Genomic DNA, 13,390 nt, shown 5'->3' on the forward strand with positions numbered 1-13,390 from the left:
GCTCACATTCCACTGTAAAGGCACTGGGGTCATTTTTGATAGCCAAGAGTGTCGTCGTTAGCTCTGGGAAGCCATTCCAGACTTTCCAGGCAGTTTTCTTCCCGATGCCGAAGAACTGACTGGTCGTGTCGCATCCTGTAAGAGCATGGAACAGTGGAAATGCGAAACTTTTGTCCGGGCCCAACTTTACACTCAACTCATGGATTGGGATGTAATGATGATTCTTTTTCATTCCGAAAGATATCCAAAGTTCTGAGAGAGTGAGGTCCTTGAATATCGAAGTTGCTAGAACTACAACATCAGTGTCCACGGTCCTTATCAGTGCTTTCTGATGTCCATTGTCTGAGGCATGCTTGAGATGGAGGAGCATCCTGGTATCTGCTTCTTGGTGATTGCAAGGTGTCAGGGCTGGTAGGTCCTCGGCATCGCATGGTGGCTTGGTAATGACCTTGTCAGCTATTGTGGTGAAGAGGGTCACACCAGGGCCGTAGTCCTCCTCACTCAGCCACCGTGACATGAATGTGTAGAGCTCCTTCTTGGTATCCTCTTTATTCCACTCTTTTGCGTTGATGGGCGTACTGGAAGTTACTTTCTTTCCCACTCCATCTCCCCGATTGAGATGTGCCTGTCCTTTGAGCGTTGTATCCGGGTAGACATCCCATATCCAGTCCATGCGCTGAACAGAGCCAGATGCTTCATTTTTGGCATATGGGATTAGAAGTTTGTCCATGTAATCCCCGATGGTCTGCACTGTTTGCCCTGGTTGAACAATATGAACAATGGCAGGACCATCATATATCCTGACTGTCACTCCAGCTGGTTTGTCACTCATTGTTTGTGGAAGGCATTTCAGCAGGTCTGATTTTGTGCCAATGCGCAGGTTTCCAGCATTATTGGCCAAAGACGGGGGTTCCTTTTGGTTTTCGAACTGGAAAAACTTTCCCAGGTCTGCCTCAGGCCTTGATTGGATGGAGAGAAACAACTGAGCCACCAATGCTGCATTCTGTTTCAGTGTCTGATTCTCTCGCTTGGGTTTATCTGGAGGCTTCTGAAAGATGGATAGCTTGTTACGATGGATGGTGTCAGTGATGGCCTTGGACCCGTCTTTGAATCGTGTCTGGGCATAGTCCTTGTACAACATTTTCCCCAAGTTGCGCCACTCACGCATGCTGTTTACCACCGCCGCATCCATCACAACTTTGGTGTGCCATGTTGATAGGTGAGGACTGCGATCTTTGTAGGGATTGATAGGACGCAGCACTTCCAGTAGTGCCCTCACATGGGCATGGAAGCGTACTTGGAAGGTGTATCCCTCCTCATGGTGCTGATAGTGAGTGTGCTCATCCAGGTCAGGGTGCATTGACATTCCAGTTTCAAACTTCTTGATAAAGTCGGCTCTTTGGGTCGAGGCCAGAATCTGTATAAGTAGGGTCATGGGGTCATCGGCATTGAGATTTGAATAACCACCATCATTCTTGATTTCATCATTGGAATGTTCATGAGATTGGTCCTTCGCCATCAATGAGTAGCGAGCATCTGATCTCTGGACCACAAAATGTCCCTTCTTAAACTCTGCATACAGGCCCGGGTGCTGGGTCTCAAGTTTCATAAGATCCCTCACATGCACCGGCAGCCACCTGGCGTAGTTTGAGTGATCGAATGTAAAGAAGCATGGAATGATTTCTCCGAGAACTTCTGTGTAGAGTTCCAGATCACCTTCACGCTCGGACCGAATAAATCGGTTGTATAGCATCTCAAGCTCGAGGGTATCATTCCAGTACAATACTTGTGGATGAACTTTCATCAAATCACACCATTCATCCCTGCTAGTGTAGGGGACTCGCGTTGCATCTTCTTTGTATGTCTCTTCTCTCAGTATGAAGAGAGTAGCACATGACACCTCATGCGCATAACGTGTGCGCTTCACATTTGAGGCACCAAGAGCAGAATGTGCACGCCCTGTGGTCAATACTCCTGCCTCAGCCAGCTTCATGTCCCATCCAGATCCTCCAAGCCACTTGCCAAACATTTCCTGAAAGGCCATTTCTATGTGCAGCCCTCCCATCATCACTAAATATGAGTCCTCTTCCAGCTCACTCTCAGGAAATTGCCACTGCAGTTGTTTGAGGATGCTGAACAGAGGTTGGTCTGCTCCAAGAACTGGTGTTTGGCCAGGGTTTAGGAAGGCTATTCTGTCTTTGGCGAGGATCATGGCGTGCTTCATCATCGATGGCGATTGGGCTTTCTCTAGGAAGAGTGGACATATCCCTATTTCAGCACGTGGTCTCACTGATTCTCGTGGAGTCAAACTTGCATTGAACCCTGCAAATGAACACATGTCACCCTTAGCCAGTGTCTCCTTGTTGACCAAACCAGATGCGTGTTTGAGCCAGGTCTCAGATTTTACTAAGGCACCGGGAATATGAGTTGAATCAGGGATACAATTTTCATCTGATGGTGTCAGATAAATATCAGTGTTTCGGAGCTCTATGGGTGGAACAATGGCATACGAATCTGGCAGGACTATGTTCTTTCGGTCAGCCGAAGTTTCAGCATCTATTTGATCGAGCTCACGCCTCACCCCTTCATTATCCGAAGTGAGATGGTTCGTAAACGAAAGCATTGTACCATCTAGGTCATTGTGCCCCAATGTTGACCTGACAATGTCATTTATGTTGTCAACATCAGCAGTTGTAAAGACAGAAGTTCGCATGGTTGGCGGAACTACAACGCCATCACGGCGAAACTGGTCAGAAACCCTCACCGCTAGCTCTGTGGAGATTTCAGTGATACGGTCATAGCTTACTGACAGACCAATAGAGGCGAAGCTTCGGATCACAGACTTACCACCACCAGCATGTTTCAGCTTCATTCCCACATACACAGGCGCAGGTGTTTCACGCTGTTGTGGATGACGCATCCCTTTGCTTGTAGGCTGGGCAACATGTTTTATTGTGTTCATAATGATTGTATTGGTTAGGGTACAGGCGACCTTGGCACGTGCGCCCTGTTCAGATCCATTCTCAATTTGCTTCTGACACCTTGTACCTTCCATTACCATTCTCAAGAAAACGTGCATCGGATGAGAGCAATACCTTTGCAGAACATTATCAGTTATTGAATCTGGACATGTTAGCTCTGGATTAGCTAATATAAACTTCCTCATTATGTCCACTGTAGCCACCATATGCATTGCATCCTCATCACATAATGAGGTATTACGAGCATCAGATAGCACAGAGCCGATAGTTGTATTGCTTGTCAGGAACATATCTCTACCATGCATCTGAGCTTCTAGTCCTGGAACCTTGTTCAGGAGGCGTTCCTTTAGTCTGGTGGAATGGATAGATGTAGTATCTGTGCAGCCCAACAGCGTCAACTTTTGTTTATAAAGCTCAACCAAGTCTCGAAGCTTATATATTTCTTTGGGACCCTCTCCTACATATGCCACTAATTGAGCAAATGCCATGACCTCCAGTGATTTTGAACTCTTTTCAACCTGTTGAGATGTCTCATGACGAGTAACGGAACGTGTTCTGTGGTAGAAGTCAGTAGAGCATGATTTGTGATAATATGCATCCATTGCATGCAGGTCAGATGCAGTAGCGAGTTTAGCCAATAATGTTCTATCATTCGTTATTGTAGCATACTTTTTGAAGGTCATGTCAATATCATATGTGCTGGCTTTGGTTAGTCTTTCACTGTTTTTCTTTTCCATCCACTCACTCTCAGACTTTCCTGAATAGTAGCGGCAACTCGGACACAACAAACATTCTGGCTCCTTGCGATTGAACTTTGCATCAACACTACTACGGGTCCTTTTGGAGCTGGGAAGTACCTCACTTGAACCATCACCCTCAACTTTAGCCCTTTTCTGAGCTCGCTGCACCTTTTCATCAGCAAATTTTTTCCTACATTGTTTGTGGAGTATAGCTTCATATTCTAACAATGTTGATGCTATGCCCGACCCATTATCTAATCGTTTAATGTCTATTGGGAACGGCAACTGATCTATGCTATCTAGTGTGATCAGATTCCTAGCCAATGTTTCATACGATTCAGGGTAACCGTTTCTTGCTGGACATGTTGTATCTTTCTTGTTGGATTGACACAAACAACAAACGTTCCAATCAGTAACACGTGGTGGTATTGCTTGGACAGTGGAGGTTCGCTGATAGTTGGCTTGCTGAGATGCATCTTGATCTGCCATCGTGAAAGAAGAGCCGCATCACCCGACTGCAATGAAGATAATTTTCCAAATAAGACATTTTGTTTACTCGAATTGTGTCCATATAGTAGAATGAATATTATGATATTGTGCACATAAATCATTTCTTATAATGTTATATTAAATTCTGTTATATGCTTTAGTTAGTACATTACCTATCTACTTACCTAATGCCGAATTGAAGTAAGTCGCGATGATGACAGGATGGTAGATGTTGACATCAAGCAGACGGTCATTGCGTAACCTGGAAATATAATGAAAAAATATTTTAAATTATATGCACGCATGCACGCACACACACATAACACACACACCACACACACATAAATATATGTTTATATATATGAATAAACATCCTCATGTAAGTTTATTTCTCTTGGAGGTCAAAATTGACCTTTGACCTTGAAAAATGACGTGACCTTGACCATTAATCATCGAAATAAACTCAGAAATGGATTCCTCACACTCAAAAACCATTAAAAAACATTTTTGTAGTTCAAAAGTTAGATTTTCACTGATTCGCGGGAGGCGTCCATTTTGAATTTGCTCAAAATGGCCGCCAGAGTGGTTGGTTCACTTGGTTCCACCCAGGATACATTTCTATACCCCAAAACCTAACTATATGTCAAATTTGGCACTTTCTCCCGGATGTGCACAATTTTAATGCTAATCCTCCTGACACTAAATGTGTTTCAGGTTCAACCCTGGACGGCTGGGTTCGAATCCCGACCCAGGTATAAACTGCCGTCCAGGTGTTTCGCAGGCAGGTGATTCATCAATGTGTTCATCTACGTCCCTCAGATGGACGTGAAGCCGGTCGTCGTGTGTGCTCGCATTAGTTGGTGAACGTTAAAGAACCCACGGTGTCCTTCACGAAGAGTAGGCAAGCTATCGCCGGCATCCTGAACAAATTACACATTCCTGCTGAAACCCACGGGGAGCTCCTGTAAATAAGGTAAAGGTACGAGGAGAATTTGTTAGAATATTTTCGGGAACACGTGACACTAGAATAGTTCCATCGACGTATTACGTCATCGTACACAAACCAACGTGTTCAACGTCATCACGACGTGGAGCATTAAGGACTTAAGGTGTGATTGAAAACCCGATCCACACCAGGTAACCCGGTTTATAACGCGTGTCCCATCATTTCTGAGTCGATTCCTCGAGCGAAGTGAATCATGTTTAAAGACCATTGTTGGATACCTGGTTTAAACGTGTACATCGGCCAATGGCTGAAGTGTAACCTGGAATCCCGATTCCCTGTCCAACTCAGTCATGTTCGATCAAACGAACTCGATAACAATCGGTAAACGTGATCTTGTCTCCCAGGAGGAATGTCTTGGGGGTTGTCGGTGGAATCTTTCGCTCATTACAATTTACCTGGACCTTGATACAGTATTCGCTCGTTTATAAAGAACAACCGTTCGATTTGAACACCTGGAAGCACCTGTACAGGTAAGGAAAGGGGATTGGTGTGAGGGAGAGCAATGGGAATGTCATGTACTTCACCGGGACATTTACCCTCATGGCTAAAATGATCCTTCTTTACCGACGATCTTGAACATGTCCGGGTTCGAATCCAGACCCAGGTATAAACTGCCGTCCAGGTGTTTCACGGTGTGGGAACAATTTGTGTTCTAAAATTAATTGCGAGTAATTGCAAAAACGTAAACAAAACCGAATACCTGTGTCGATTACTAGCTGAATGCACCCGGCGTTGCCCGTGTAGTAAGTTCAGGAATCTCCTTCATTCAAGCGGTTTATTAAAGACGATGACAAGCTCTCGCAGAGCACACGGCCATCATGACGAGCCGCCATCAACCACTGAAGCCACGCCCCTAGACGTCACTACACAGTACGTAATACCAATCACAACAGCCCGGGCCCCGGGTTCTTTTTGAATGAATTTAATTTCCTGTACACAGGTCTGACGCGAGCCCAGTATCAGTTTGTGCTCAACGGTTCCTTGTTGTACACCGCTCCTTTCCTATGCCATCTCCAGGCATTGCAAATCGTCATTGCCGGGCACCAAAGGGGGCTCGGCAGTGACGCACGCTGAAAGAGAGTACTCAGTTTTCACTCTGGTTATTTGTTTTACACCGCTCCTTTCCTATGCGATATCCAGGCATTGCAAATCGTCATTGCTGGGCACCGAAGGGGGCTCGGCAGTGACGCACGCTGAAGTGAAAGAGAGTACTCAGTTTTCACTCTGGTTGTTTGTTTTCTTGCTTTCTTTCTTGTTTGTTTGTTTCTTGGTTGTCCGGACGATATCTCAGCCATCCTTTGAGCTAGGAAGCTGAAATTTCAGCACAATAGTGAGCAAGTCCTTTGTCAAAAACAGTATTTTTTGTTTTTTGATTAATCAATAACTTGAGGAGTTATTTAATTATTAGCGATTAATTAAGTACTTATTTAATGAATCAAATTTCCTTTCTCTTCTGACCATTAACTCAGGCACCTTTTGAGTTAGGAAGCTGATATTTGGACATGCCAATGACCAGGTGATTTGCCTGCAAAGGCTATTTTTGATTTATTAATTAATCAATGAATCGATTAATTATTTAATTATTCGATTAATGACAAAAAAAATTTTTTTTTTTAAGTTACCGATTCTGATGAAATAGTGGTAGTTTATGTGTTCTCTGACCAAATTGATTAATGATTAAATTTTTTTATGATTATTATTTATTTATTTTCATTCTCATTTGGCCAATATCTCAGGCACCTTTTGAGCTGGGAAGCTAATATTTGGACATGAGTGACCAAGTGATGTGGCTATCAAGGATATTGTACACCGCTCCTTTCCTATGCCATCTCCAGGCATTGCAAATCGTCATTGCCGGGCACCAAAGGGGGCTCGGCAGTGACGCACGCTGAAAGAGAGTACTCAGTTTTCACTCTGGTTTCTTGTTTGTTTTCTTGTTGTACACCGCTCCTTTCCTATGCCATCTCCAGGCATTGCAAATCGTCATTGCCGGGCACCAAAGGGGGCTCGGCAGTGACGCACGCTGAAAGAGAGTACTCAGTTTTCACTCTGGTTTCTTGTTTGTTTGTTTGTTTGTTTGTTTGTTTGTTTTCTTGGTTGTCCGGGCGATATCTCAGCCATCCTTCAAGCTAAGAAGCTGAAATTTCGGCACAATAGTGAGCAAGTCCTTTGTCAAAAACGGTATTTTTTGTTTTTTGATTAATCAATTAATTGAGGAGTTATTTAATTATTAGCGTTTAATGAAGTACTTATTTAATTAATTAAATTTCCTTTCTCTTCTGACCATTAACTCAGGCACCTTTTGAGTTAGGAAGCTGATATTTGGACATGCCAATGACCAGGTGATTTGGCTGCAAATGCTATTTTTGATTTATTAATTAATCAATTAATCGATTAATTATTTAATTATTCGATTAATGACAAGAATTTTTTTTTTTTTTACGTTACAGATTCTGATGAAATAGTGGTAGTTTATGTGTTCTCTGACCAAATTGATTAATAATTTAATTTTTTTATGATTATTATTTATTTATTTTCATTATTAATCATTTATTTATTTTCTTTCTCATTTGGCCAATATCTCAGGCACCTTTTGAGCTGGGAAGCTAATATTTGGACATGAGTGACCAAGTGATGTGGCTATCAAGGATATTTTTGATTTATTGATTAATCATTTAATTGCTTAATTATTTATTGATTAATTGATTAATTATTTATTGATTAATCAATTAATTATTTAATTTTTTATTAATGACATTTAATAAAATTTCTAAAAGATAGGTCTTGGGATGAAGCACTACTGGTTTAGTTATGCTATTAGCCAATTGATTAAGAAAATATTTTGTGATAATCTTTTATTGATTTTAATTATACAATTAATCAATCAATTAGCGAACACCTCTTCCTCCCAATGCAGCCTCTATGAGGTGCACTGCGGTATTGCCGGGCGCCGGAGGCGCCCCGGCAATGCCGCGCTGTAGGATATTTCATTATTTGGCATGGGGGCGGTGTACTTTGAATGTATGTGTACTTGTTTGTTTTCTTGCTTGTTTGTTTGTTTTCTTGGTTGTCCGGACGATATCTCAGCCATCCTTTGAGCTAGGAAGCTGAAATTTCGGCACAGTAGTGAGCAAGTCCTTTGTCAAATACGGTATTTTTTGTTTTTTGAATAATCAATTAATTGAGGAGTTATTTAATTATTAGCGTTTAATTAAGTACTTATTTAATTAATTAAATTTCATTTCTCTTCTGACCATTATTAACTCAGGCACCTTTTGAGTTAGGAAGCTGATATTTGGACATGCCAATGACCAGGTGATTTGGCTGCAAAGGATATTTTTGATTTATTAATTAATCAATTAATCGATTAATTATTTAATTATTCGATTAATGACAAAAAAATTTTTTTTTTTAAAGTTACAGATTCTGATGAAATAGTGGTAGTTTATGTGTTCTCTGACCAAATTGATTAATAATTTAATGTTTTTATGATTATTATTTATTTATTTTCATTATTAATCATTTATTTATTTTCTTTCTCATTTGGCCAATATCTCAGGCACCTTTTGAGCTGGGAAGCTAATATTTGGACATGAGTGACCAAGTGATGTGGCTATCAAGGATATTTTTGATTTATTGATTAATCATTTCATCTATTAATTATTTATTGATTAATCGATTAATTATTTATTGAGTAATCAATTAATTATTTAATTTTTTATAAATGACTTATTTAATTAAATTTCTAAAAGATACATCTTCGGATGAAGCACTAGTGGTTTAGTTATGCGATTAGCCAATTGATTATGAAAATATTTTGTGATAATCTTTTATTGATTTTAATTATACAATTAATCAATCAATTAGTGTACACCCCTCCCTCCCAATGCAGCCTTAATGAGCTGCACTGCGGTATTGCCGGGCGCCAGAGGCGCCCCGGCAATGCCGCGCTGCAGCATATTTAATTATTTGGCATGGGGCGGTGTACTTTGAATGTATTTGTACTTGTTTTTGATTTATTGATTAATCATTTCATCTATTAATTATTTATTGATTAATCGATTAATTATTTATTGAGTAATCAATTAATTATTTAATTTTTTATAAATGCCTTATTTAATTAAATTTCTAAAAGATACATCTTCGGATGAAGCACTAGTGGTTTAGTTATGCGATTAGCCAATTGATTATGAAAATATTTTGTGATAATTGTACACCGCTCCTTTCCTATGCCATCTCCAGGCATTGCAAATCGTCATTGCCGGGCACCAAAGGGGGCTCGGCAGTGACGCACGCTGAAAGAGAGTACTCAGTTTTCACTCTGGTTTCTTTCTTGTTTGTTTTCTTTCTTGTTGTACACCGCTCCTTTCCTATGCCATCTCCAGGCATTGCAAATCGTCATTGCTGGGCACCGAAGGGGGCTCGGCAGTGACGCACGCTGAAAGAGAGTACTCAGTTTTCACTCTGGTTTCTTGTTGTACACCGCACCTTTCCTATGCCATCTCCAGGCATTGCAAATCGTCATTGCTGGGCACCGAAGGGGGCTCGGCAGTGACGCACGCTGAAAGAGAGTACTCAGTTTTCACTCTGGTTGTTTTCTTGTTTTCTTTCTTTCTTGGTTGTCCGGACGATATCTCAGCCATCCTTTGAGCTAGGAAGCTGAAATTTCGGCACAGTAGTGAGCAAGTCCTTTGTCAAATACGGTATTTTTTGTTTTTTGAATAATCAATTAATTGAGGAGTTATTTAATTATTAGCGTTTAATTAAGTACTTATTTAATTAATTAAATTTCATTTATCTTCTGACCATTATTAACTCAGGCACCTTTTGAGTTAGGAAGCTGATATTTGGACATGCCAATGACCAGGTGATTTGGCTGCAAAGGATATTTTTGATTTATTAATTAATCAATTAATCGATTAATTATTTAATTATTCGATTAATGACAAAAAAATTTTTTTTTTTTAAGTTACAGATTCTGATGAAATAGTGGTAGTTTATGTGTTCTCTGACCAAATTGATTAATAATTTAATTTTTTTATGATTATTATTTATTTATTTTCATTATTAATCATTTATTTATTTTCTTTCTCATTTGGCCAATATCTCAGGCACCTTTTGAGCTGGGAAGCTAATATTTGGACATGAGTGACCAAGTGATGTGGCTATCAAGGATATTTTTGATTTATTGATTAATCATTTCATCTATTAAGTATTTATTGATTAATCGATTAATTATTTATTGAGTAATCAATTAATTATTTAATTTTTTATAAATGACTTATTTAATTAAATTTCTAAAAGATACATCTTCGGATGAAGCACTACTGGTTTAGTTATGCGATTAGCCAATTGATTATGAAAATATTTTGTGATAATCTTTTATTGATTTTAATTATACAATTAATCAATCAATTAGTGTACACCTCTCCCTCCCAATGCAGCCTCAATGAGCTGCACTGCGGTATTGCCGGGCGCCGGAGGCGCCCCGGCAATGCCGCGCTGCAGCATATTTAATTATTTGGCATGGGGCGGTGTACTTTGAATGTATTTGTACTTGTTTGTTTTCTTGTTTGTTTTCTTTCTTGTTTCCTTGGTTGGCCGGACGATATCTCAGCCATCCTGTGAGCTAGGAAGCTGAAATTTCGGCACAAGAGTGAGCAAGTCCTTTCTCAAAAACGGTATTTTTTTTTTTTGATTAATCAATAAATTGAGGAGTTATTTAATTATTAGCGATTAATTAAGTACTTATTTAATTAATCAAATTTCCTTTCTCTTCTGACCATTAACTCAGGCACCTTTTGAGTTAGGAAGCTGATATTTGGACATGCCAATGACCAGGTGATTTGGCTGCAAAGGATATTTTTGATTTATTAATTAATCAATTAATCGATGAATTATTTAATTATTCGATTAATGACAAAAAATTATTTTTTTTTCAGTTACAGATTCTGATGAAATAGTGGTAGTTTATGTGTTCTCTGACCAAATTGATTAATAATTTAATTTTTTTATGATTATTATTTATTTATTTTCATTATTAATCATTTATTTATTTTCTTTCTCATTTGGCCAATATCTCAGGCACCTTTTGAGCTGGGAAGCTAATATTTGGACATGAGTGACCAAGTGATGTGGCTATCAAGGATATTTTTGATTTATTGATTAATCATTTCATCTATTAATTATTTATTGATTAATCGATTAATTATTTATTGAGTAATCAATTAATTATTTAATTTTTTATAAATGACTTATTTAATTAAATTTCTAAAAGATACATCTTCGGATGAAGCACGAGTGGTTTAGTTATGCGATAAGCCAATTGATTATGAAAATATTTTATGATCATTTATATATTTTAATTTCACAATTAATCAATCAATTAGTGTACACCTCTCCATCCCAATGCAGCCTCAATGAGCTGCACTGTGGTATTGCCGGGTGCCGGAGGCGCCCCGGCAATGCCGCGCTGCAGCATATTTAATTATTTGGCATGGGGCGGTGTACTTTGAATGTATGTGTACTTGTTGCACACCGCTCCTTTCCTATGCCATCTCCAGGCATTGCAAATCGTCATTGCCGGTCAACGAAGGGGGCTCGGCAGTGACGCACGCTGAAAGAGAGTACTCAGTTTTCACTCTGGTTTCTTGTTTGTTTGTTTTCTTTCTTGTTTGTTTGTCCGGGCGATATCTCAGCCATCCTTTGAGCTAGGAAGCTGAAATTTCGGCACAGTAGTGAGCAAGGCCTTTGTCAAAAACGGTATTTTTGGTTTTTTGAATAATCAATTAATTGAGGAGTTATTTAATTATTAGCGATTAATTAAGTACTTATTTAATTAATTAAATTTCCTTTCTCTTCTGACCATTAACTCAGGCACCTTTTGAGTTAGGAAGCTGATATTTGGACATGCCAATGACCAGGTGATTTGGCTGCAAAGGCAATTTTTGATTTATTAATTAATCAATCAATATTAATCGATTAATTATTTATTTATTCGATTAATGCCAAAAAAAAAATTTTTTTTTTAAGTTACAAATTCTGATGAAATGGTGGTGGTTTGTGTTCTCTGACCGAATTGATTAATAATTATTTTTTTTAATGATTATTATTTATTTATTTTCATTATTAATCATTTATTTATCTTCTTTCTCATTTGGCCAATATCTCAGACACCTTTTGAGCTCAGAAGCTAATATTTGGACATGAGTGACCAAGCGATGTGGCTATCAAGGATATTTTTGATTTATTGATTAATCAATTATTAATTAATCAATTAATCGATTAATTATTTAATTATTTGATTAATGACTTTTTTTTTTTTTTCCTCAGTTACAGATTCTGATGAAATGGTGGTGGTTTATGTGTTCTGTGACCGAATTGATTGATAATGCAATTTTCTAATGATTATTATTTATTTATTTTCATTATTAATCATTTATTTATTTTCTTTCTCATTTGGCCAATATCTCAGGCACCTTTTGAGTTGGGAAGCTAATATATGGACATGACAGTGACCAAGTGATGTGCCTATCAAGGATATTTTTGATTTATTGATTAATCATTTAATCGATTAATTATTTATTGGTGAATGAATGAATTATTTAATTTTTTATTAATGACTTATTTAATTAAATTTCTAAAAGATACATCTTCGGATGAAGCACGAGTGGTTTAGTTATGCTATTAGCCAATTGATTAAGAAAATAATTTGTGATAATCTTTTATTGATTTTAATTCTACAATTAATCATTCAATGAGCGTACACCTCTCCCTCCCAATGCAGCCTCGATGAGCTGCACTGCGGTATTGCCGGGCGCCGGGGGCGCCCCGGCAATGCCGCGCTGTAGGATATTTAATTATTTGGCATGGGGGCGGTGTACTTTGAATGTATGTGTACTTGTTGTGCACCGCTCCTTTCCTATGCCATCTCCAGGCATTGCATGCAAATCGTCATTGCCGGGCACCAAAGGGGGCTCGGCAGTGACGCACGCTGAAAGAGAGTACTCAGTTTTCACTCTGCTTTCTTTCTTTCTTGTTTTCTTTCTTTCTTGTTTGTCCGGGCGATATCTCAGCCATCCTTTGAGCTAGGAAGCTGAAATTTCGGCACAATAGTGAGCAAGTCTTTTGTCAAAAACCGTATTTTTTTTTTTGATTAATCAATAAATTGAGGA

The sequence above is a fragment of the Myxine glutinosa genome, chromosome 1, assembly GCF_964187855.1.
Source record: "Myxine glutinosa chromosome 1, kmMyxGlut1.1, whole genome shotgun sequence".
Lineage (NCBI taxonomy): Eukaryota > Metazoa > Chordata > Myxini > Myxiniformes > Myxinidae > Myxine > Myxine glutinosa.